We start from the raw sequence: 26339 nt of genomic DNA, 5'->3' as shown, positions 1-26339 counted from the left end.
AGCCACAGGAACGGTGCTGGACTACATAAAGTTCTGCATCGGGAATGTGACTGTGGAAAAAACCATCCGGGTTTACCCCAACAAGATGAATGACCAGCCAGGTCCGCACACTCCTCAGGGCCCGCGACGCAGCCTTCAGGTCAGGGGACAGGGCACTGTACAGTGTTGCTAGAGCCGACCTGAAAAGAGGGATTAAAAAAGCAAAGGCGGACCACAGGAGGTGCATAGAGTCCCAACTGTCCAGCGAAAACTCACGGGAGGTGTGGCGGGGCATTCATGACATCACGAACTTCAGAGGCTGCAATATGACAACTGCGGATCAGAGTGCGACACTGGCAGAGGAGCTTAACTGTTTCTTTGCCCGTTTCGAAACCCCCCAGCGACACTCATCTGCTCCAGCCCTGCCCCCGCCCCCACCGGGCTCCGGCGCCACTCCACTCACTGTACAGGAGCACAGTGTCAGACGAGTGCTCCTGGCTGTGAACCCCAGGAAGGCTACCGGACCAGACGGAGTACCTGGAAAGGTGCTCAGGACGTGCGCCCACCAGCTCGCCCCCCCCCTCACCAGGATCTTCAACCTCTCCCTGGCTCAGGCAGTCATCCCATCCTGCCTGAAGTCATCTACAATAATCCCGGTGCCGAAGAAGTCTCCCATCACCAGCCTGAATGATTACCGACCAGTGGCCCTCACTCCGGTAATCATGAAGTGCTTCGAGCGACTTGTTCTCCAGCACATCAAGGACCATATCCCTCCAGACTTCGACCCCCACCAGTTCGCATACCGGGCGAACAGGTCCACAGAGGACGCCATCGCTGTTGCTCTCCACTCTGCTCTGAACCACCTGGAGCAGCAGCAGAGCTACGTCCGGATGCTCTCTGTGGACTATAGCTCTGCCTTCAATACAATAATCCCGGACAGACTCTGCAATAAACTGGACACTCTTGGCCTCCCCCCTCTCACAAACGCCTGGATAAGGGACTTCCTAACGGACCGACCCCAGAATGTGAGACTTGGCCCGCACCTCTCATCCTCCCGCACGCTGAGCATCGGCTCCCCACAGGGCTGTGTGCTGAGCCCCCTCCTCTACTGCCTTTACACCCATGACTGCAGTCCGGCCCACAGTGACAACCTTACCGTCAAGTTCGCCGACGATACCACAGTGGTCGGGCTCATCTCCAGGGGTGACGAGGCTGCCTACAGAGAGGAGGTCCTGAAGCTGACGGCCTGGTCTTCGGAGAACAACCTCGCTCTCAACACCAGCAAGACCAGAGAGATCATCGTCGACTTCAGGAGGAGCAGCACCGACCCTGCCCCCCTCTACATCAACGGCGAGCGTGTAGAGAGGGTCCACACCTTCAGGTACCTTGGAGTCCACATCTCTAATGACTTCTCCTGGACAGTCAACACCACATCAATCATCAAGAAGGCTCAGCAGCGGCTACACTTCCTTAGAGTCCTCGGTAAGTACAACCTGAAGCCTGACCTGCTGCTGACCTTCTACCGCTCGTCCATCGAGAGCCTGCTGACCTACTGTATTACGGTATGGTACGGCAGCTGCACTGCAGCAGACAGGGAGAGGCTGCAAAGAGTGGTCAAGACGGCTCAGAAGATCATCGGCCACCCTCTCCCCTCTCTTTTCGGACATCTACACCTCCCGCTGCCTCAACAGAGCCAGTGCCATCATCAAGGACAGCACCCACCCTGGCTCTGACCTGTTCCACCTGCTGCCCTCTGGGAAGCGCTACAGGTGCATTAAAACCAAAACAAACAGGCTAAAGAACAACTTCTTCCCCAGGGCCATAACCATCCTGAACGGACTGCCCCATTGTCCCTCATAACTGCCTTTTCTTCGGTGCAATAACCCATTCCACCAACCACCCTGTTTTTTTTTTGTTTTTTTTCATGTATATATTCATTTCACACCATATTCATTGCACTTCTACATTTTTTATATTTTTATATATTTGCACATTGTTTTTCTAGCATGCACACATCGCACTGTATGGAATGGCCTCAATCTCGTTACCTTGCGTAATGACAATAAAGCTGATTCTGATTCTGATTCTGATTCTGAAGACACACCCGACTCATCGTGTAAATAACAACTTTTCCCTATCGGCGTATTATGGATACCCCCAAACAATGTTCCCTCTAATTTTCCATATGCGTGAGCAAACGCAAAAACTCCTTGAGCATTCAGTGGAGCACATGTGAGCGACATCAGACGTGTACATTCACTGTGGCCACACCAGCAGCACACCTGTCCCAAACCTGACTAAATAACAAGTTAAATGTTTTATTATTATAATCAAATGACAGCAGTCATTTCCATGAGATTATCTTCTAATATAAGTGTTTTGGCCCACTTACAATGACAAAAACAAAACATATTATTTTTTGAGGAGCTGTGTACTAGTATTGTATGTCTGGGTGGGGGGTCCTGCTTTGGAAATAATTTATACCCCTTTCAGATATCGCATTTAGTTCCCACTTAAACATTCACATGTTGCACAATGAGATGTAAACATGGGATCATGTGTACATTTCTGTAACTTTTTGTTTGTAAAATATATCTTTATTAGTATTTCTTTAATATAATAACATAATTTCATGATTAATATTTATAAATTAAGATTAGATTAAGAAAAAAAATATTTTATTTTTCACTAAAGAAGGGTTCGGTGAATAAGCATATGAAACTGTTGAGGTTCGGTACCTCCTACAAGGTTAAGAACCACTGCCTTAGAGGGAACTTTGACCATGGTTCACATTTATGAAAACATTAGGAGTAAGAGATCAGTAGTTCTAAAACAAATCAGGTAAAGGTGTCATTAACTGGCATAGAGGAGACCCGAAAGAATCAAAGTACTCCACAAATTAACAGTGGTCGCACAAAAGTAGATTTTCCTGAAGAAAAAAAAACTGTCAGGTCATTCGCCAGATCAACATTTGTTTTTGCAGTTCAATATTGTAAGTCGAAAAACGGTATCACTTTTATTTTTACTGTAAAATCCCCAGTGCAGCTGGGATAGGCTCCAGCCACATTCTTGTTTTATGTAGAGCTTCAGTCGTTCAACAGTCCGGGGTCTCCGCTGTCGTATTTTACGCTTCATAATGCGCCACACATTTTCGATGGGAGACAGGTCTGGACCGCAGACGGGCCAGGAACGTACCCGCACTTTTTTTTGCGAAGCCACTCTGTTGTAACACGGGCTGAATGTGGCTTGGCATTGTCTTGCTGAAATAAGCAGGGGCGTCCATGAAAAAGACGGCGCTTAGATGGCAGCATAACGCCTAACTTCACGTATTGCACGTATTGTTATTATAAAAATAACAATACCACCTTGGGTTCATTTTTCAAGACCCCAAAGTGTACACAAAGAAATCCATTACCACCACATGCTTCTGTAATATGGTAAATAACCTATGGCCTATACATGGAAATGCTCTCGATTTTATGGATACAATAATGGGCAGTGGTTTTTCTTACAAAAGAAAAAAAATCATCTATCTGGATAAATGTGTGTGTGTCTGAAATGTGTGGGGATGGCGTGAGGGAGAAAATACAGATGTAAAAAAAAGAAACGAAAAAAGGGAAAGGGAGAAATAAAGCTCTTTAAAGGCGTGAGCAGAATGTTGCGGAAGCGAGCGAGCAAGGTGATATATAGTTAAGTCAGTAGCAGAGGTCACAACAAAGCCTTTAACAGTAATGTCCTGGGAGTTGTGTCGCCCAGGGGACCGGCGCTCCATTTTACAGCCGAGCGACTTAGACTGAGATGTTGTGGCATGACAGCTGGAGCAGTAATGCTGGCCTCTAGTACCATCTATAACATGAAGGAGGTGTAGACACCACTGATACCACCACAAAACACCAGGCCTGGGGCAACGCGACAGCTGGCGAGTTAAGAGGAATGAAGAAAAAAAAAAAAAAGGGCTCTGGAAATGGCTGGAAGAAGGAGAGGAGACAAAGGAGGGAAAGGATGAATAGTTTGTTTTTATGGTCTGTCACAGGAAGCTCTTGTACATGCGAGTCACAATGGCATGTATCAGGCACATTACACACATGGTCACATGCAGATATTACATAACTGTAAACGTGTCAACAATGTCACCCCCTCTCTTTACTCACCAGACATTTCACTTCTACGCTAATTAAATTCAAAAACCTCGTCTAAAAGAAGTCCCGCCCTGACGACAATAACATTAGCCATGTACAGTCGTGGTCAAAAGTTTAAATGCACTTGTAAAGAACATCTGACATGACATGGACAGAGATAAGACCTTCTGGAAGAAAGTTCTGTGGTCAGATGAAACAAAAATGTAGCTGTTTGGCCACAATACCCAGCAATATGTTTGGAGGAGAAAAGGTGAAGCCTTTAATCCCAGGAACACCAATCCTACCATCAAGCATGGTGGTGGTAGTATTATGCTCTGCGCCTGTTTTGCTGCCAATGGAACTGGTGCTTTACAGAGAGTAAATGGGACAATGAAAAAGGAGGATTACCTCCAAATTCTTCAGGACAACCTAAAATCTTCAGCCCGGATGTTGGATCTTGGGCGCAGTTGGGTGTTCCAACAGGACAATGACCGCAAACACACGTCAAAAGTGGTAAAGGAATGGCTAAATCAGGCTAGAATTAAGGTTTTAGAATGACCTTCCCAAAGTCCTGAATTAATTGTGTGGACAATGCTGAAGAAACAAGTCCATGTCAGAAAACCAATACATTTAGCTGAACTGCACCAATTTTGTCAAGAGGAGTGGTCAAAAATTCAACCAGAAGCTTGCCAGAAGCTTGTGGATGGCAACCAAAAAGCACCTTATTGCAGCGAAATTTGCCCAGGGACATGTAACCAAATATTAACATTGCTGTATGTATACTTTTGAAACAGCAGATTTGGTCACATTTTCATAAGGAATTCATAAAAGAACCAAACTTCATGAATGTTTTTTGTGACCAACAAGCATGTGCTCTAATCACTCTATCACAAACAAATAAGAGTTGTAGAAATTATTGGAAACTCAAGACAGCCATGACATTATGTTCTTTACAAGTGTATGTAAACTTTTGACCATGACTGTATAGATGGACAGGAATAATCAGAATAAAGGCCCAATCAGATAAAAAAAAATCTTAATATAAACAGAAAATTGAGATCCAATGAGGTCCATTTGGAAATTAATTTAATTCTGAACAAAATAAGTGGTTTATACCGGTCATTATTCTGAACGGCGTCCATGTACACACCTATTCGGAGCTTGGCTTTGTAGTTCGCCTTCACTGCGCATGTAAACATTACCAGCATTGGTGTGCTAGCTTCTTTACAACTGTCCTAAATACATTACGCTGCAAAAGTTGTAGGTAGGTGTGGAAAAAAACGCAGCAATAAGAACGCTTTAAAAAATGTAATTGGCAATAGTTTTGTTTTTAAGCAATTAATTAAAAATAATGATTCCAAAGAATTGCATAGAGCGAGGAGTAAAATTAAATTAATTGGGGCAGAAGTAGCCTCTTCCTTGACTGTTTCTGAAAAAAAGACAATATTGGGCTTGCCCAGATGGTTTATTCTGATTAAATGCTTGGCACATGAATACGCATGTCATGATCGGATCAATTTGTTTAGTGTCCATGAAAATAGTGAATTGGAATTGGGTTGGAGTAATGTTGCACATGTAAACATCGCTATTGTCACTGACTTACAGTAGAAGCACTAAAGAGGTCTGAGACCGGAACAGAGACAAAAAAAACGGAGCAGAATAAAAAAGTATGAAAAATGCCATCAGGTAGTTGAGAGGAGAACTGAAAACACTTTGTCAAGCAATCAAACCCTGCTCAGATACTAGGGCAGCGGAGAAGAGAAAGGGGCAAACAAATGAGCTGAATGTTGATTGAATGCAACAGATGGCTAACTTCCTTCAAACAAAAGACTTGAATGTGATTAACATCAAAGCATGCCGGCCATTGTACGGAAAAGTAGCAACACCGCACACGTCTGGGCATCTGCCTTGTGGTCATCTGTTCTCTCTTTACTACCACCCTTCTCTAATCCGAATGACATTTCATTGTCGTTACTGCCGAATCTGTTGAGGTGGATCAGTGAGTCAAAGTCTCAATCGTTCCAGGCATACTGCTCATCCATGTAGCTGATCATTGTTAATTTCACTACAAAACCGGTATTCAAAGGCACTCTTTGAGGGGATCTTGCCTATGCAGAACAGCAATATGGACAGAGCATCCCCTTGATATATGCCACACTCGATAGTGCGTTGTACAATTGGCTTTGCAACTTTGTGTTTGATGAAAGTCTTTAGTGTCCTTTTGATGTTGAAAAGCTCTAAGCATTCCAGTGTCCATGAGTGGGGTATTCAGTCTGAGGCATTTTTATCCAGGCAGTACATAGGTCGGTCGGACTGGTTTCCCCATCCTAAGTGATTGCATATTCGACCAGTTGCTGGTGCTTGGCTTCTCTATGCCACTACCAATTTCTTTCAGGTTTCACCCATGTGTGGAGCTATAACTACGTATCTTTGTCGTTGCTATGCCCGACAGGAGTTTTTTATGCCGTGCAAAGGTCAATCTGGTCTTGTGTTAACCACTCTGAGTGAGTCCCATTTCAGCAGCTGGTTCATTTGTGCTGTAAGGCATCCATGAAGTGCAGTCAGTTCCTTTAGTTAATTTGGATAATGTCTGGGCCTAGTGTGTTCAGCTCCTCATAAACGACAGAAACTCTGTCTTGAATGTCTGTCTTTCTAATGGTCACGACATCTTGTTGTGGAAGATTGTCCTGGAAGGATCTCAGATCCACTAGCCATTGATTATTGGTAACTTTCTTCTCCCATGTTTTCCAGTACTGTTCAGTACCTTATATAAATGTTTGGTACATATAAGGTCTGCAGGAACTGCCCACACATTGAGATCCGTCAGAGGTGTGTAGGAACGCAAGCCAGTCCATGGGCGCATAAATGTTAGGGACTACTGCTCTAGTAGACTTTCAGAGGGAAACTTTGTTACTCTGTCATGGTAATTGACTATGCTGGGGCCAGGTACCAATTTTGGTAATGAAGTTCAAGCTAAGGTCAGCATTTTTTGTATTTAGGGTATCTGTTTTGCAAGGACAGTAAAGGCTATTAAACCCCACATTGTACAAACTTTTTAATTTATGTACCACATGCCGAATAAAAATTATCTTCTGTTGCACAAACTTTGTCTCAGCCTACGATTGTTTCATTCATCCATTGTGTGCCTCGCTATACAGCCATTTTGTGCCTGTCAGCACATCCATTTTCTCTCTATTCTCAATGTCATCTCAGCAGTACTGTCGTCAGCTACCTGTGTGAAGTTGCCCCCCACACCCCCAACACACACACCTTTTCCAAATCAACCCAAACTTGTCGTAGCACAAATAATTGGTATTGGTTTGGGGAGGATTCGCTAAGGTGGGTGGCTGGTTATAAATATTGAAACATTAATACATTAAAAACTAATAGTTACACCAAAAATGTTTGCAGCACAAACATTTGAGACAAGTTCGGGGAGATTTGGACAAGGTGTGGACTTCATTCCCACAGTGTTCGATTCAAGAACGCCTTCATTCCACACTCCATCCATCCCGCTGTATAATCACTCGCCATACAGCAATAGATGATATCTGTCTATTACCTGACCGCTTCTATGTTAGCTACCTCTCTTTGTTTATAATGTATATTTTCTGCTGGATCTACTCTCTATTTTATGCTACCCTTTTTTTGCTGCAGCTGTTACATATACTGTAATATTGTACTTGGTAATTGGGATTTGTTAAATATTGTATATATTATATACAAAGATAATATAATATAATAATATAACAATATATATTATATACTGTATATATAATATGTAAATATTACATGTATGTTATATTTTATATTGCTACTATGGTACATTTTTAGTCTACTGCATTATCCTTTCCATCCTTACCCTTTCCGTTCGTTGAAACTGAGCTACTGTGTGGAACAATTTCCCTTGTGGATCAATAAAGTTTGTCTAAGTTTAAGTCTAAGTCTAAGTGTATGGGGGGTCCACTTTAGACAGGTTCATCACCTACTACTTTGTGTTTTTTTGTGGGGTTTTTGTTAGTAATTTTTAAATTTTTTGTCAATATGAGTCCCAAGAAATCAATGGACAAGCGATGTGTGGTTGGAAATAATCACGACTACAACCAAAGACTGTGTCATCACCAGCTCTACCTCCCTTCCACTTTCACTTGTCAAAAAAAATCACAATGTATAGTGCATTTTATCTTTTTAATCTTAATCATTGCAGTGAACTATCTGTTCAATTTAAGGAGTTTTGTGATTTCAAACGGTGAACGCACCAGAGGGCTAGTTACTGCTGTGTGTGCGTGTGTGTGTCAGCAGGGCGGTTACAAATGAGGACATTTCAGCAGTTGTTCACGTTTTGACTTTGTCATTAAATATTAAAATTAATCCATCACCCACTTGTTATGTTTGTTTGATATACAGTACTGTATGGCTCTGTATATTATGTTATGTTATATATATATACATATATATATATATATATATATATATATTTATTTTTAATTTTTTTTACTGAAAAAGGGACTCTGTTGATGCTGCAATTAATTAGTCATGTTTCCATTATTCCTTATGGGGAAATTTACGAATACAAACTTTTTTATTTACAAACTCTTTTCAAAGACCAATTGACTTTGTAAATCGAGGTTCCACTGCACTTGTATTTGGGGCTATTTCAGAGTGTGAGGTTCCTCATGATATCTCCCCACTGACCTGTTATTCCTGCCCAGGGCATTTAGAACTCACGCAACATCCCTAATTGGTCAGTTCAAAATGTGTTAGGACGTAAATTGTTGCCGTCTTGCAGTGCTCAGAGCATATTTTTGACTGCTTACAAAGTATAGTATGTCAACAGAGTACCTCGTAGAAGGACGTGTAAAACGGTAGAAAAGTGTGCAAATAAAAATCTAACCACACAGAGAAAAATGACCTTTAAATCTGAGTTTTCTGCATTGCTCCAATGCCTTCCACTGTTACTACTGCCATCAACACCTGCCCTTCTTCCTCTCCTTTTTTCAGTCTCTCGAGTCAAGATTTACCTCTAATTAACACACCTTGGCCTATATCGATGTGTGTGTCACCTCGGTCAATGTGCCAGGCCTCTATAAATATCACACTGGTGGCTGCTCTTTTACACTATGCCTACACCTCTCTCACACACACACACACACACACACACACACACACACACGCACACACACACACACACACACACACACACACACACACACGCTCACATGGACTCTCATTAATAATAAACTGTATTTTTCCAACGTGACAGGCCATATTCTCACACGAACCTGTGATAGTGAATCTCCCAAACTGGTCCAAGACAGTTTTAGCCCGCAGCCTGGATTGGGCTCCTCACAGTAGGACGATTGGCGGTGAAAGTGCCAATAGTGGTGGTGCCAATGAAGACCAAGTTCACATAACCTGTAACACAAATTGCAACTATTTACTATACAAACATATGCATCAATTTAAAACAATACAAAAATGCTTATTCATTCATAACCCCCTTGATTTACTAAGATCCAAATACCACGCACTAAACAGCTTTTGCAAACTATAAAACGGCATGTACTATCAGTGGGCGTGTTGCATGTGATCTACTAGGACTGCATGTACAATTGATGAGTTGCAGATCGCCATATTTACATGAGATTTTTGTGTGTATTATTCGGTTATCACCATGGAGACACTCATTTCCTGCACATTCATGTCGTCATGCTCTGACGACATGAATGTCGTCAGAGCATATATATATATATATATGTGTATATATATATGTGTATTAGAGATGCGCGGTTTGCGGGCACAACCGCGGAGTCCGCGGATTATCCGCGGATCGGGCGGATGAAATTAAAAAAAAAATAGATTTTATCCGCGGGTCGGGTCGGGTCGGGTGGTTGAAATAGAAAAAAATTAGATTTTAAATAGATTCAGGCGGGTGGCAGTTAAACCAATTCGGAAATATATATACATAGTTAAATGTTGTTACCCACATACGAAAAACGAGCAGGCACCTGCAGCATATGCCACAACAGAAGAAAAAAAAAAAAAGAGATGGACACTTTTACGGAGCGGAGAAGGGACGCCTCGCCGGGGTCCGGGACCGAGGCCCCTTCCCCCGAGAGGGCCCCACCGGGAGCCGTAGCTGAGGCGATCCGCGAGAAGGGCCCGACGCACGTCCAGGGTCACCACCGCGCCCACCGCACCGACACCCCGCCTCGTCCGCCTTCGCCGCGGCCGGCGTCACGCGCAGCAGGTAAGCAGCTTACCTGCCCGCCACCCCCGTGGCCGGGGGCTTGTAACAGGGGTCACTCCGCGCGCTCCGCCCGCGCAGCTTACCTGCCCGCCACCCCTGTTGCCGGGGGCGCGTAACAGGGGTCACTCCGCGCGCAGTGCGCTCACGAAAGGGGTGGGGCTCACCCTGGTTGATATAGACAGCAGCTAGGACGGTGGCCATGGAAGTTGGAACCCGCTAAGGAGTGTGTAACAACCCAGCTGCCGAATCAACTAGCCCTGAAAATGGATGGCGCTGGAGCGTCGGGCCCATATACCCGGCCGTCGCCGGCAGCGAGACGCGCTTGGAGGTGCGCTCAGCGCGGCTCCCATATGATTGCGCACTGGTGTGCGTCTGGGTCGTGACAGCGTGGCACGCGAATGTCTGTGCTGCATTGGATCAGTCTCCTTTCTTTAACAGGCAAAAGCTTTATAACCTCACTAATGCCTTGCATCGTCTATATTAGATATATAACAACGGGCGAGTGCGGGCGGATGCGGTTCTGATCAAATGTTAGATCGGGTGGATTGCGGATGGTTGACGACTTTCTGATGCGGTTGCGGATGAAATAATTGCCTATCCGCGCATCTCTAATGTGTGTATATATATATATATATATATATATATATATATATATATATATATATATATATACACACATATACATATATATATATATATATATATATATATATATATATATATACACAAAAATCTCAAAATAAATTACCTGAGGAGTAAAAATTATGCTGAACTTGTCATCTAAACAGGGAGCACAAATATTGTGCTGAAAGATACAAACATCCCACCAGTCGGCATCCCTGTGAGAGCAGATCATAAGTAACCGTTTTATTTTGTATTTGTATTTTATGATGCTTAGTGTTTCACTACAGTTGGATCTGCTTATCACTAAGCTTCTAAAATGTGTGGCTCATCCTCTATATAATCAGGCTCCAAAAGATAAGGTTCTGGATCCTCATTTGTCCCAATGTAGCCATCGTTGGCTCTCACAAAAGACTGCCATTATTTGTGGTAATTGTTGACAAAATTAGCGTTCAATGCTATCCAATGTGCACAGGTAAGAAGTTTCGGTTATCTTAAAAAATACCAAAATAATGTAAATATTACATGTTATCATGAACGTGCCTGTTTTTACATTACATATAAACTTACAGCATGCATATAAAACGTTGTTGGAAGTTGTTTTGGAAGGCTTTATAGAAATAATAGGTACAAAACCCAAAACCAGTGAAGTTGGCACATTGTGTAAATCGTAAATACAAACAGAATACAATGATTTGTAAATCCTTTTCAACCTATATTCAATTGAATAGACTGCAAAGACAAGATACTTAACGTTCATACTGGAAAACATGGTTATTTTTTGCAAATATTAGCTCATTTGGAATGTGATGCCTGCAACATGTTTAAAGAAATCTGGCACAAGTGGCAAAAAAGGCTGAGAAAGTTGAGGAATGCTCATTTATTTGGAACATCCCACAGGTGAATAGGCTAATTGGGAACAGGTGGGTGCCATGATTAGGTATAAAAGCAGCTTCCATTCACAAACAAGGATGGGGCGAGGGCCACCACTTTGTGAACAAATGCGTGAGCAAATTGTCTAACAGTGAATTTAGGGATTTCACCATCTACGGTCTGTAATATCATCAAAAGGTTCAGAGAATCTGGAGAAATCACTGCACATAAACTATGATATTACAGACCGTTGATCCCTCAGGCGGTACTGCATCAAAAAGTGTGTAAAGGATATCACCACATGGGCTCAAGAACACTTCAGAAAACCACTGGCAGTAACTACAGTTCGTCACTTCATCTGTAAGTGCAAGTCAAAACTCTACTATGCAAAGCGAAAGCCGTTTATCAACAACACCCAGAAACGCAGCCGGCTTCGCTGGGCCCGAGCTCATCTAAGATGGACTGATGCAAAGTGGAAATGTGTTCTGTGGTCTGACGAGTACACATTTCAAATTGTTTTTGGACAATGTGGAGCAACATATGTTGCCATCCAAGCAACGTTATCATGGACGCCCCTGCTTATTTCAGCAAGACAATTGCAAGCCACGTGTTACAACAGTGCGGCTTCATAGTAAAAGAGTGCAGGTACTACACTGGCCTGCCTGTAGTCCAGAACTGTCTCCCATTGAAAATGTGTGGCGCATTATGAAGCCTAAAATACCACAACGGAGACACCGGACTGTTGGAACAACTTAAGCTGTACATCAAGCAAGAATGGGTAATGGGATTTGCAAATCATTGTATTCTGTTTTTATTTACGAATTACACAACGTGCCAACTCCATTGGTTTTAGGTTTTGTAAATCCACATTACCTGCTTTGTTGGCCACCTCTTGCTAGCAGTTTTTTTTTTTTACTATTTAGAATGCACAGAAAAGATAAAGACGTGCATGTTCTTGTCTTCCATAGGGATTGTGAATGATAGTGTATGAAATAAAACGCTATCAATGATTTGGTTTTACAGAAAATTATATACTTATTTTCATTCTGTAAAAAATATCATACTTTAGCTAGTTGTCCTTGGACAAAAATCCGTTCTAATGTGTATTGTAGTTTTTTATTCTTTTTAAATCTATATTAATAGGAACCACGGACATCAGATTATTGTATACCACAGTGCAGTGAAACATGTTTCCGTATTGCCTCCTCAGCTGCAGTCCCATATTTGGTGATGCACAGGCCACAATAGGGGTTGCTGTCCTCTAAAGCAATTTCCTCAGCACACCAGGTACTTGTCTATAGGACATGATAATACTTTACCCACATACTGAGACAAAGCACATACAATACTGTAGAAATCTAAGTCAGGCTATGTGATTATTGTAATTCGAAATAGAAAAGAGGAGAAAGCTGGTTGTGTGCTGGGTGGAATAATTTGTACAAGATAAAGAGTGTATTGACGTACAGTATGGAAAGCTTGTACACAATACAAACAGACATCATAAAAACTCTTCCAACATCCACTTAAATTTCGCTTTTCTTTTTTTTTCCCTCGAAATGCGATCACTTCCACAGAAGAGCCCGTCTGACTAAGCAGTATGTGTGCCTCATGCAAGCACATGTTGGAATGTGTTTGCCAGTATATTTAGGAATGACAAGATGACATCTTGGCAGCAAAATGTACACAAGCAATTATGTATCCCTTTTGCTCTTTCTATCCCGTTAAACCGCCTTCTCCATGCCAAACAGTCTGCTCCAAAAAGGAACAAGTTTGCCCACTTCCCTCAAATTACCTTTAGTATTATAAATGACAAGGCAAACATACACCCACTCTACATATGCTTTAAACTTGTCAGCGTAATGCCTGTCTGACAGGGTAAACAATATTCAATGCGTCATATTTCATGTATTTAATAACACTAAGTGAGAAGGGCAGGTCAGGAGACAGTAATACAATTCCAGACTAATGAAAATCTAATATTTTTTATCACTGATGACAGCACATAATCATCTACTAAGGCATTTAAAATAGGATGATTATCATACAAAATCGAATGCATCCATAACACAGCATACAATTTGGAACAAAGAAATAATCAGCTACAGTGAGTTGCTAGTTGCGGAGTTGGGATTCTGCCTCTACACACCTGCCATAGCTGAAAAAGTCTGAATCTGATACCATCCCGAGGCATGATGAAGACGACACTTCACACTGCATATTAATAATCAACTCAAACATACAGTGGTACCTCAACTTGAGAGTACCTTAACTCGTTACGTCCGACCCCAGCATAGTCGGTCCGTATCACACAACAACAAACATTTATCCATGAAAATATTGCGAAGCTGCAGATGCTGTTTTTGACAAGTTCCAATTTATTCTTTCTACTCCTGACTCAACGAACCGGATGGTCAAACATTACTTTTGGTACGCAGACATACAGTACAGCACTTGTTGTTAACTCTGACTTCTCCGGTCCGTCACTGAAAGACGCCCATGTGCAACATGAACACCGATTTACTAGTTCCTAATGTTACTTGACGGAGACAATGTTGCCAGATCTCAAGAGAGAATCGCGTAACCAGCTCTATGAAAACAAGATGCTTACTATATAATCTTGTTGGAGGTACCGAACCCCACCAGTTTCATATGCGCATTCACCAAACCCTTCTTTAGTGAAAAATAAAATTGTTTTTTTCAAATTCAAGACAAAGTTGTATGTTTTTGGTAACACTTTAGTATGGGGAACATATTCTAAGTAACAAAGACTTAATTTAGAGTTATTTGGTTAGGGTTAAGGTTAGAGGGTAAGGGCCAGGGTTAGAGGGTTATGGTTATAATAAGGCCATGCCGAATAAGGCATTAATAAGTACTTAATAATGACTAGTTAACAGCCAATATGTTACTAATTTGCATGTTAATAAGCAACTAATTAATGGTGAATATGTTCCCCATACTAAAGTGTTACCATGTTTTTTTTACTGGTGCACAAAATGAACCGTGCATGAACATCACCTTCAAAGAACAAAACCAACACAGTGCATAAACTCACAACAAATTACACACCTGCAAATCATACGCCGATAGGGAAAAGTTTTTATTTACACGATGAGTCGGGTGTGTCTTGACCTCCGCCGAACCCCTGAGCCCGACTCACCGAACCCCTAGGATTCGATCGAACCCAGGTTAAGAACCCATCCATTTTCTACCGCTTATTCCCTTTGGGGTCGCGGGGGGCGCTGGAGCCTATCTCAGCTACAATCGGGCGGAAGGCGGGGTACACCCTGGACAAGTCGCCACCTCATCGCAGGGCCAACATAGATAGACAGACAACATTCGCACTCACATTCACACACTAGGGCCAATTTAGTGTTGCCAATCAACTTATCCCCAGGTGCATGTCTTTGGAAGTGGGAGGAAGCCGGAGTACCCGGAGGGAACCCACGCAGTCACGGGGAGAACATGCAAACTCCACACAGAAAGATCCCGAGCCCGGGATTGAACCCAAGACTACTCAGGACCTTCGTATTGTGAGGCAGATGCACTAACCCCTCTGCCACCGTGAAGCCCAGGTTAAGAACCACTGCTATATAATAAGCAGACTTGGCAACACTCGCCGCATTAGTCCAGTCCCTAAGGTATATATTAAACAATTCTATTACGTTATTGCATCAAACTAGTTGTTTGGAGTACACTGACTGTATTGTACTGAGTTAGGAAAAATATGTGTTGTATAAAGTTTTTTATTTTTAAAAGGCATGTCACATGTTCAAATTGCAGTGTTTTGGGAGGACCAAGCACGGATTAAATAGATTTTTTATTAATTTCAATGGACGAAGCTTATTTAAGATACGGACGTTTTGAGTTACGAGCTCGGCCGTGAAACAAATCGTGTTGGTAAATTTGCACTGCAAAAAGAAACCTAATTTTTTTTTTTTTCCCGGTATATAAATGGAATATTCAGCCAGAGTTGTGTGTAGTGTGCTGGTACATAAATGTACAGATGTTGGGTGACGTTACTAGTACAAGTAATGCCTATATATGTGTTCCCCATTGGTGGGTCTTGCAATTTAGGTATATGTCCGTGTTACATGACACTGTGTCGGGCAGCACGGTGGAACATGTGTGCCTCACAATACGAAGGTCCTGGGTTCGATACTGGGCTCGGCATCTTTCTGTGTGGAGTTTGCATGTTCTCCCCGTGACTGCGTGGGTTCCCTCCGGGTACTCCGGCTTCCTCCCACCTCCAAAGACATGCACCTGGGGATAGGTTGATTGGCAACACTAAATGGGCCCTAGTGTGTGAATGTGAGTGTGAATGTTGTCTGTCTATCTGTGTTGGCCCTGCAATGAGGTGGCGACTTGTCCAGGGTGTACCCCGCCTTCCGCCCATGTGCAGCTGGGATAGGCTCCAGCACCCCCTGCATCCCCGTAAGGGACAAGCGGTAGAAAATGGATGGATGGATCAGCCCTGTGATTGAACTGTATTGAAATCTAACACCCATTATCACTCAGGTAGAGCCCAGTTGCCTCTTACACTGTGCAGAAAAATAGTTTAAAAAAAAATATACGATGATTCCAACACGTGTGTGGATTATTTGTGGTACACTTCATATTCTGTATTTTAAGATAAAGCTAAACCCAAGTGTAGGTCTGTTTCAATCCACAGTTTTAGTGTCACTTGAAATTGCAGTGTTGGAGACAGCTTACCTTTAATTGACATTTAAATTGGCCTACTAATTGGTGTAATTAATTTGCCAAATATTTCATATTTTGTCAAGCCTTGATTGATGGATGAATGAACAAATGTTTCAGGATATTCTGGGATCTTGATTTCCTTCCATTCTTTCCACATCGGTTGAATTTTCCCTTCCTCACCTCTCCTCCTCCTCCTCATCCGTCGTCTCTGCCGGAGACTCCTGTGGTCTCAGCGAGAGACAGACGAATGAGGGCCACAGGAAGGCAGCGCCTCCTGCGCCGCACACCGTTCACTCGCTTCCTCTCAATCACGCATACTCGCACAACCGGCCTGTCTTTGTCCCATGCAGGCTCTACCTATGAGTTGTCATGGTAACCTGCAGTCGGATTGGCTGTTGAGAACTGATTGTTGAGCTCAGGCAGGATGGAGCCCTGGGTGTGGGAAGCCTCATTGGAGCATGCACTGCCGTGTCATGCTGTTCATGCCACGCCAGGTATGGACTCCTATGTCTGCATAACAAATGACTCATTTTCTCTTTCGACAGTACGAACCAATGTAAGCATGCCACGCAACCGATATAAGGGTGTGTTTCGAAATGTATGCTATTGAGGTACCTTTGGTATTGATATTTGTGTATTATTTCATGTCTTTCCCTCAGTCAGTTCTGCCTGAATGAATATGCCATGGAGATCAGGGGATTTCGAGAAGCCTGTATAGTGTGTGCGGTGACGCTAGATTATGTTTGCCCCCGCCAGTAATGAGATTCGTGTGTAAAACGCAGCATCCAAGTTTATCGTATTGCCGGATCGAATCAAAAACCGTGCTTATGGCACACACACACACACATATGGCTACATCTGTTTGTTTGTATGAACAATTACTATGAAATTCCAAAGATCTGACTTTGCAAAAGTAGAATTCATTTCCAATTTGAAGCACTCAGCATGGACTTCATGGAGCTAAATCAGGGCCAAAAGTTTTGTAATTTACTTCGAAGCTGATTCACACTTCTAATTATTTTCAATACATTATTTAGTTTCATTTTCACTTTTATATACAAACCCCAAAACCAGTGAAGTTGGCACGTTGTGTAAAATACAATGATTTGTAAATTATTATCAACCTATATTAAACTGAATAGACTGCAAAGACAAGATGCTTAACGTTCGAAATGGAAAACTGCTGGTTTTTGCAAATATTAGCTCATTTGGAATTTGATGCATGCAACATGTTTCAAAAAAGCTGGCACAAGTGGCAAAAAAGACTGAGAAAGTTGAGGAATGCTCACCAAACACTTATTTGGAACAGCCCACAGGTGAACAGGCGAATTGGGGACAGGTGGGTGCCATGATTGGGTATAAAAGCAGCGTCCATGAAATGCTCAGTCATTCACAAACAAGGATGGAGCGAGGGTCACCACTTTGTGAACAAATGAGTGAGCAAATTGTCGAACAGTTTAAGAACAACATTTCTCAACGAGATATTTGCAAGGAATTTAGGGATTTCACCATCTACAGTCCGTAATATCAAAAGGTTCAGAGAATCTGGAGGAATCCCTGCACGTAAGCGATGATATTACGGACCTTCGATCCCTCAGGGGGCGCCTGTATGTAAAGGATATCACCACATGGGCTCAGGAACACTTCAGAAAACCACTGTCAGTAACTACAGTAGCAATTGTAAACCAACAAACACAGTGTGGCTTAATAGTAAAAGAGTGCGGGTACAAGACTGGCCTGCCTGTAGTCCAGACCTGTCTCCCATTGAAAATGTCTGGTGCATTATGAAGCCTAAAATACCATAACGGAGACCACAGACTGTTGAACAACTTAAGCTGTACATCAAGCAAGAATGGGAAATAATTCCACCTGAAAAGCTTCAAAAATTGGTCTCCTCAGTTCCCAAATGTTTACTGAGTGTTGTTCAATGGAAAAGCCATGTAACACAGTGGTAAAAATGCCCCTGTGCCAACTTGTTGCTGCCATTAAGTTCTAAGTTAATGATTATTTGCAAAATAAGTTTGAACATTAAATATATTGTCTTTGCAGTCTATTCAATTGAATATAAGTTGAAAAATATTTGCAAATCATTGTATTCTGTTTTTATTTACGATTTACACAACGTGCCAACTTCACTGGTTTTGGACTTTGACATCAAAGCTTCTGTTTTTTTCAGATTCAAATTTCATTGTTTACAGTTTCAATTTTTTTTCGCGTTTCACATGTTTTTTTCCTTCCAGATTTAAGTCCCTTTTTTTTCAGATTCACTCTTTGAGGTGCACCCGCCTCAACGAAACTTTAGAACTAATACAGTTCAAGCACACACTTAATACAGGCTACACAATGCGATTGTCATGGAAAGAAATGATGCCAGTGAGACGTGAAGGCTGTTAGCACTAAGGACAAATTGCAGAAAGTGCGCCCCAAATCGTGCCATATTGTGCATTTCAACAGCCAAGCATCAAATTCCGATTTTCACGTTGCACCTTGAGCGCAAAATGCCATCCATTTTCTACCGCTTGTCTCTTTCGGGGTTGCGGGTGTTGCTGGAGCTTGTCTCAGCTGCATTCGGGTGGTAAGCGGGGTACACCCTGGACAAGTCGGAGCGCAAAATGTTCAGAATAAAAAATCATTAATTAGTAACAACATGCAATGTTTATGATGTTGGAGTGGCAAGGCTAGAAATGAAGCACATGCATTTGTGATATGTACTCACTCGCAGTAGCAGTGCTGGAGTCATACTGGGTTTGTTTTCCATTAATAAAACATAATATTTACTGGACCAAAAATACCTCCATATTCTCTCCTGCTTGCCTGTGTTACCATGTCTGAGTTATTGTGTAGAAATATGGGGAAATAAATACAAAGGTACACTTAATTCTCTAAACTTGTTACAAAAGAGGTCAGTTAGAATAATATACAATGTTGGATATAGAAAATAATCAAACCATGTACAAAACCCAAAACCAGTGAAGTTGGCATGTTGTGTAATTTGTTTAAAAAAAAAAATAATACAATGATTTGCAAATCCTTTTCAACTTATATTCAATTGAATACACTGCAAAGACAATATATTTAATGTTAAAACTGAAAAACTTAATAACTTCTTGCAAATAATCATTAATTTAGAATTTATTGGCAGCAAAACATTGCAAAAAAAAGTTGGCACGGGGGGATTTTACCACTGTGTGCCTTTCCTTTTAACAACCCTCAGTAAATGTTTGGGAAGTGAGGAGACCAATTTTGAAGCTTTTCAGATAGAATTATTTCCCATTCTTGCTTGATATACAGCTTAAGTTGTTCAACAGTCCGGGGTCTCCAATATTACGGACCATAGATGGTGAAATCTCTAAATTCCTTGCAATAGCTTATTGAGAAATGTTCTTGAACTGTTCGACAATTTGCTCACAAAGTGGTGACCCTGGCCCCATCCTTGTTTGTGAATGACTGAACATTTCATGGAAGCTGCTTTTATACCCAACCATGGCACCCACCTGTTCCCAATTAGCCTGCTCACCTGTGGGATGTTCCAAATAAATGTTTGATGAGTATTCCTCAATTTTATCAGTCTTTTTTGCCACTTGTGCCAGCTTTTTTGAAACATGTTCCAGGCATCAAATTCCATGAGCTAATATTTGCAAAAAATACAGTTTTCCAGTTCAAACATTAAGCTTGTCTTTGCAGTTTATTCAATTTAATGTAGGTTGAAAAGGATTTGAAAATCACTATATTCTGTTTTTATTTACGATTTACACAACGTGCCAACTTTACTGGTTTTGGGTTGTGTAGAAAACAATCAAACTATGTATTTATTGAATCAGAAATATTGAAATGCAATGATTTAATGTATTTTCAAACAGCTACAATTATGTACAAAGCAAATTATAGCCTTCTAGCCAAACATGTCCAATCCTTCTCAACAAGAGAAGAAATATAACCTTAGAAAAAAAAAATGTAATCTCAAACATCAACACTTAAAACCTTGTGTATGTATTAATAAACAAGGTACCAATACGATTCACTTTAAGAAACTGTTCAAATTCAATGTGTTTACATTTAGTACAAGGAAGAAGACTGTTTATCTTCTTGAATCTTAATGAAAAATGAGACAATCTTATTCTTCTCATTATGTGAATCATAAGGGACAAGCGGTAGAAAATGGATGGATGGATGGATGGATGGATGGATAACTTAACTATGTATGATAATTTATTACTGTAACATTGACTTACTCACAAGTCTATTTACTTAAAGGCCTACTGAAACCCACTACTACCAACCACGCAGTCTGATAGTTTATAAATCAATGATGAAATCTTAACATTGCAACACATGCCAATACGGCCGGGTTAGTTTACTAAAGTGCAATTTTAAATTTTCCACGAAATATCCTGCTGAAAATGTCTCGGTATGATGACGTCAGCGCGTGACGTCGCGGATTGTAGAGAACATTTTGACACAGCATTGGGGCCAGCTGTTAAGTCGTCTGTTTCATCGCAAAATTCCACAGTATTCTGGACATCTGTGTTGGTGAATATTTTGCAATTTGTTCAATGAACAATGGAGACAGCAAAGAAGAAAGCTGTAGGTGGGAAGCGGTGTATTGCGGCCGACTTCAGCAACACAAACACGGCCGGTGTTTCATTGCTTACATTCCCGAAAGATGACAGTCAATCTTTACCATTGGCCTGTGGAGAACTGGGACAACAGAGACTCTTACCAGGAGGACTTTGAGTTGGATACGCAGACACGGTACCGTGAGTACACTTCCAAACATTTGATCGCTTCCCCGTACGTGCGTGCCGCTATGTGCATGTCACGTACGTAACTTTGGGGACTTTGGGGAAATATATGTGCTGTGTGAACTTTGGGGAGGTGAACGGTACTTTGGGCTGTGGGATTGAGTGTGTTGTGCAGGTGTTTGAGTTGTATTGGCGGGTTGTATGGACGGGAGGGGAGAGGTGTTTGTTATGCGGGATTCATATTTGGCATATTAAATATAAGCCTGGTTGTGTTGTGGCTAATAGAGTATATATATGTCTTGTGTTTATTTACTGTTTTAGTCATTCCCAGCTGAATATCAGGTCCCACCCGCCTCTCACAGCATCTTCCCTATCTGAATCGCTCCCACTGCCCTCTAGTCCTTCACTCTCACTTTCCTCATCCACAAATCTTTCATCCTCGCTCAAATTAATGGGGAAATCGTCGCTTTCTCGGTCCGAATCGCTCTCGCTGCTGGTGGCCATGATTGTAAACAATGTGCAGATGTGAGGAGCTCCACAACCTGTGACGTCACGCGCATATCGTCTGCTACTTCCGGTACAGGCAAGGCTTTTTTATCAGCGACCAAATGTTGCGAACTTTATCGTCGATGTTCTCTACTAAATCCTTTCAGCAAAAATATGGCGAAATGATCAAGTATGACACATAGAATGGACCTGCTATCCCCGTTTAAATAAGAAAATCGCATTTCAGTAGGCCTTTAATTATTAATTCACTGTAATTGTATATTGAATACAAACATGTTTTAGAAATTGCTATGAAACAAAAAATGGATGCCAGATCCAGTCGGATTAGAATGGAAACGTGTTTTTGATTGGTAAATACAGAAACACGTGCAGCCAAAAACACACTCTAGCGCTGTCCAAGGCCCTCGGAGTGTGAAAAGTAGAAAGCCACATCCCGCAGTTAGATGAAACACTGTAGGTGGTGCAGCCAATGCAAAACCTTCAGTGAATACAAATGTTTTGAACCTGACTGACCCAGTCTGAATCGCGGTTGTGCAGGTGTGCGTTGGCGCCGCGCTCGTGTGTCAGCATTCAGCAGCGGCAGCCGCACTCTGTCTCTTTGCTCTTGCAACATTTACGCCGATCCTCGGGGTCAAACGCGCACACAAATCAGACACGGCGACGTGTCGGAGGCCAGTCTGAGTCATCGCTTTGCCTCGGAGAAAATAAGCATCACTTTAGAGGAGGAGAGGCCCCAACTCCACCTCCACCTCTGTCCCGCCCTTCCCTGCATGGCTCTCACCTTAACATACAAAAAGAAAGAGCAAAAGTCAACAGGGTACTGCTGCGACTAAAAGGAAGGACTAAAAGACAAATTTGTGGTGTGAAAGCTGTACATGCATAAATTGTGTGAACATGAACCAATAAGGTGTGTGTGTGTGTGTGTGTGTGTGTGTGTCAGAGACTATTTGAGATTTCTTTGCCCTGCACTTCTGTCTGGCTAATCAGCTCTGTAGCGCTGCTGAAGAAGTGCTCGAGTGGACACTTGTAACTTGTAATTAGCCGTCTTCATTCTTGCGGGGGAGAGATGGAAAGCCTCGAACGAGAGGAAAAAGTAAAAAAAAAAAAAAAAAAAAAAAGGGAACATAAGTGAGAAGGCGGAGAGAAGAAGCTAGAAGAGGAGAGGAATTGGGTAAGATGAGGAAAAAGAGGAGAGAAAGCGAGTTGAAGGGACTGAGCAGGAGGTGTGAAGATGGGGAAGAGTTTGACTTCTAAATTGGCACATTAGTATTCAGGCTACGGCTATTGGCACACTCGGCTGCCACCATCGCCCCGACCGTGCGCCGCGTCCCTGCCTGCCCAGCGGCCAGGTCTCCTCCTGCAGAGTGGCATGTGGCAGATAGTGTGTGTTTGTCTCGATGTTTTTTTTTAATGTTCAAAGAAAGAAGTTATTTGAAGATAGCAATGCTTCTGACAGCGTGTAGGTTTGTATAACAATGCAGATGCATGGGGAGTTGAGTAGCTTGCAGGCCAGAAAGCAAACCAAAACACTGACTACATTTAGAGTTGTCCTGATACCAATATTTTGGTACCGGTACCAAAATGTATTTCAATAATTTTCGGTACTTTTCTAAATAAAGGGGGACCACAAAAAATTGCATTATTGGCTTTATTTTAACAAAAAATCTTACCGTACATTAAACATGTTTCTTATTGCAATTTTGTCCTTAAATAAAATAGTGAACATACAAGACAACTTGTCTTTTAGTAGTAAGTAAGCAAACAAAGGCTCCTAATTTAGTCTGCTGACATATGCAGTAACATATTGCGTCATTTTCCATTCTATTATTTTGTCAAAATTATGAAGGACAAGTGGTGGAAAATTAATTATTAATTAAGTTATCTGATTCATGACACCAAAAGACTTCCAAAGTTTGCGGGTAAATAGATACGATCAAAATAGTATCAATCTCACGGAGAGTCCCGAGCCATTTTGAGAGATAATGAGGAAGCCAGTCACGTGATCACGTGACGTCGCGCAAGGAACCATAGAGCCCTTCCCCATCAACAACAATGCAAACTTTGTGAGAGACAGCAACGATTACTTTTGGATGATCCAGGACCTTATACAAACCCCGTTTCCATATGAGTTGGGAAATTGTGTTATATGTAAATACAAACGGAATACAATAATTTGCTAATCCTTTTCAACCCATATTCAATTGAATGCACTACAAAGACAAGATATTTGATGTTCAAACTCATAAACTTTTTTTTTTTTTTTTGCAAATAATAATTAACTGAGAATTTCATGGCTGCAACACGTGCCAAAGTAGTTGGGAAAGGGCATGTTCACCACTGTGTTACATGGCCTTTCCTTTTAACAACACTCAGTAAACGTTTGGGAACTGAGGAGACACATTTTTTAAGCTTCTCAGGTGGAATTCTTCCCCATTCTTGCTTGATGTACAGCTTAAGTTGTTCAACAGTCCGGGGGTCTCCGTTGTGGTATTTTAGGCTTCATAATGCGCCACACATTTTCAATGGGAGACAGATCTGGACTACAGGCAGGCCAGTCTAGTACCCGCACTCTTTTACTATGAAGCCACGTTGATGTAACATGTGGCTTGGCATGGTCTTGCTGAAATAAGCAGGGGCGTCCATGGTAACGTTGCTTGGATGGCAACATATGTTGCTCCAAAACCTGTATGTACCTTTCAACATTAATGGCGCCTTCACAGATGTGTAAGTTACCCATGTCTTGGGCACTAATACACCCCCATACCATCACAGATGCTGGCTTTTCAACTTTGCGCCTATCACAATCCGGATGGTTCTTTTCCTCTTTGGTCCGGAGGACACGACTTCCACAGTTTCCAAAAAACAATTTAAAATGTGGACTCGTCAGATCACAGAACACTTTTCCACTTTGTATCAGTCCATCTTAGATGAGCTCAGGCCCAGCCAAGCCGATGGCATTTCTGGGTGTTGCTGATAAACGGTTTTCGCTTAGCATAGTAGAGTTTTAACTTGCACTTACAGATGTAGCGACCAACTGTAGCTACTGACACTGGGTTTCTGAAGTGTTTCTGAGCCCATGTGGTGATATCCTTTACACACTGATGTCGCTTGTTGATGCAGTACAGCCTGAGGGATCGAAGGTCACGGAATTAGCTGCTTACGTGCAGTGATTTCTCCAGATTCTCTGAACCCTTTGATGATATTACAGACCGTAGATGGTGAAATCCCTAAATTCCTTGCAATAGCTGGTTGAGAAAGGTTTTTCTTAAACTGTTCAACAATTTGCTCACGCATTTGTTGACAAAGTGGTGACCCTCGCCCCATCCTTGTTTGTAAATGACTGAGCATTTCATGGAATCTACTTTTATACCCAACCATGGCACCCACCTGTCCCCAATTTGCCTGTTCACCTGTGGGATGTTCCAAATAAGTGTTTGATGAGCATTCCTCAACTTTATCAGTATCTATTGCCACCTTTCCCAACTTCTTTGTCATGTGTTGCTGGCATCAAATTCTAAAGTTAATGATTTTTTGCAAAAACTTTTTTTTTTATCAGTTTGAACATCAATTATGTTGTCTTTGTAGCATATTCAACTGAATATGGGTTGAAAATTATTTGCAAATCATTGTATTCCGTTTATATTTACATTTAACACAATTTCCCAACTCATATGGAAACAGGGTTTGTATTTTTGAGCCTGAACACAAAGAGAATGAGAGATACGTGTTAGAAGCTGAGTGATTGATGCAATTTCATGACACTATAGCATACGTAGCATTGTTCGGTGCGAAACATACAAGCTAACCTTATCAAACCATAATACAACAAACACTCACTGTAATATTTCCACTCTCGCTGGGATGCCGACAGACGGGATGCTCACATATTTCCGTTTAGATGAAGAATCAATCACAATCCTCACGAAGGGTTAAAAAAGTTCCTGCAAGAAGCGTCTTTCGCCATCTCGGGGATGCGAAAGTCGTCCAAACTGTAAGACAATGACCACAGTTGCCTACTATCAGTTGAGAAAAGCATGAATTATAATCTAGAATTTTATTTTAGCAAGGTTTAGAAGAAGCAGAAATAAGCATAAGCTAGCATTAGCTCACTGCTATCAATGCGCCGCTAAAATAGTCCATCCTTATGGCGCTTATAATAATAATACCACTCATATTTGGTTAATTTTCAGGTCACGACATGTAAATGGAGTATTGATAGCGCTTTCTGGATGTTTTAAGAGAGGGTATATACTTAGCGCATTAGAGGACCCTCGATCTGTTGACCCAATTGTTAGCTATTTATTTACGATTTTGAATCCATAAAAAAGCCAAGCATATGTGTTCTTGTCTTACCTAAAGATTGTGAATGATAAACACCACATCTCTTTCCAATTTTTGCGTATTTCCAGTATGACTGATCTAATAACATGGTCGGAGTGCAAAGAAGCGCTACTACAACGACGTCAATCTCCGAAAATAGCCGAAGGTATTCGCAGCGGAATATTTAAAATGGCTGACTGAATATGTGACATAAATATTCCAAGAAAGAAT

At 41.8% G+C, this 26339-nt stretch overlaps 1 protein-coding gene and 1 long non-coding RNA gene across 2 annotated transcripts in view; one reads left to right on the top strand and one right to left on the bottom strand.

Annotated features, from left to right (window-relative positions):
- LOC133596588 (uncharacterized) overlaps nucleotides 1-9509 on the bottom strand; it is a 192302-nt gene extending 182793 nt beyond the window's left edge. Inside the window, exon 1 of the long non-coding RNA XR_009814624.2 lies at nucleotides 9380-9509. This is a non-coding gene — a long non-coding RNA (uncharacterized lncRNA). The remainder of the gene's footprint in view (nucleotides 1-9379) is intronic.
- Nucleotides 1-26339, top strand: part of fbxl4 (F-box and leucine-rich repeat protein 4) — a 608311-nt gene that overhangs the window by 277618 nt on the left and 304354 nt on the right. The window lies entirely within an intron of this gene.

This window comes from Nerophis lumbriciformis, linkage group LG04, assembly GCF_033978685.3.
Source record: "Nerophis lumbriciformis linkage group LG04, RoL_Nlum_v2.1, whole genome shotgun sequence".
NCBI classification, from domain to species: Eukaryota; Metazoa; Chordata; class Actinopteri; order Syngnathiformes; family Syngnathidae; genus Nerophis; species Nerophis lumbriciformis.
The sequence above is the reverse complement of the archived record's forward strand: the minus strand, read 5'-3'. Positions and strand labels throughout refer to the sequence as shown.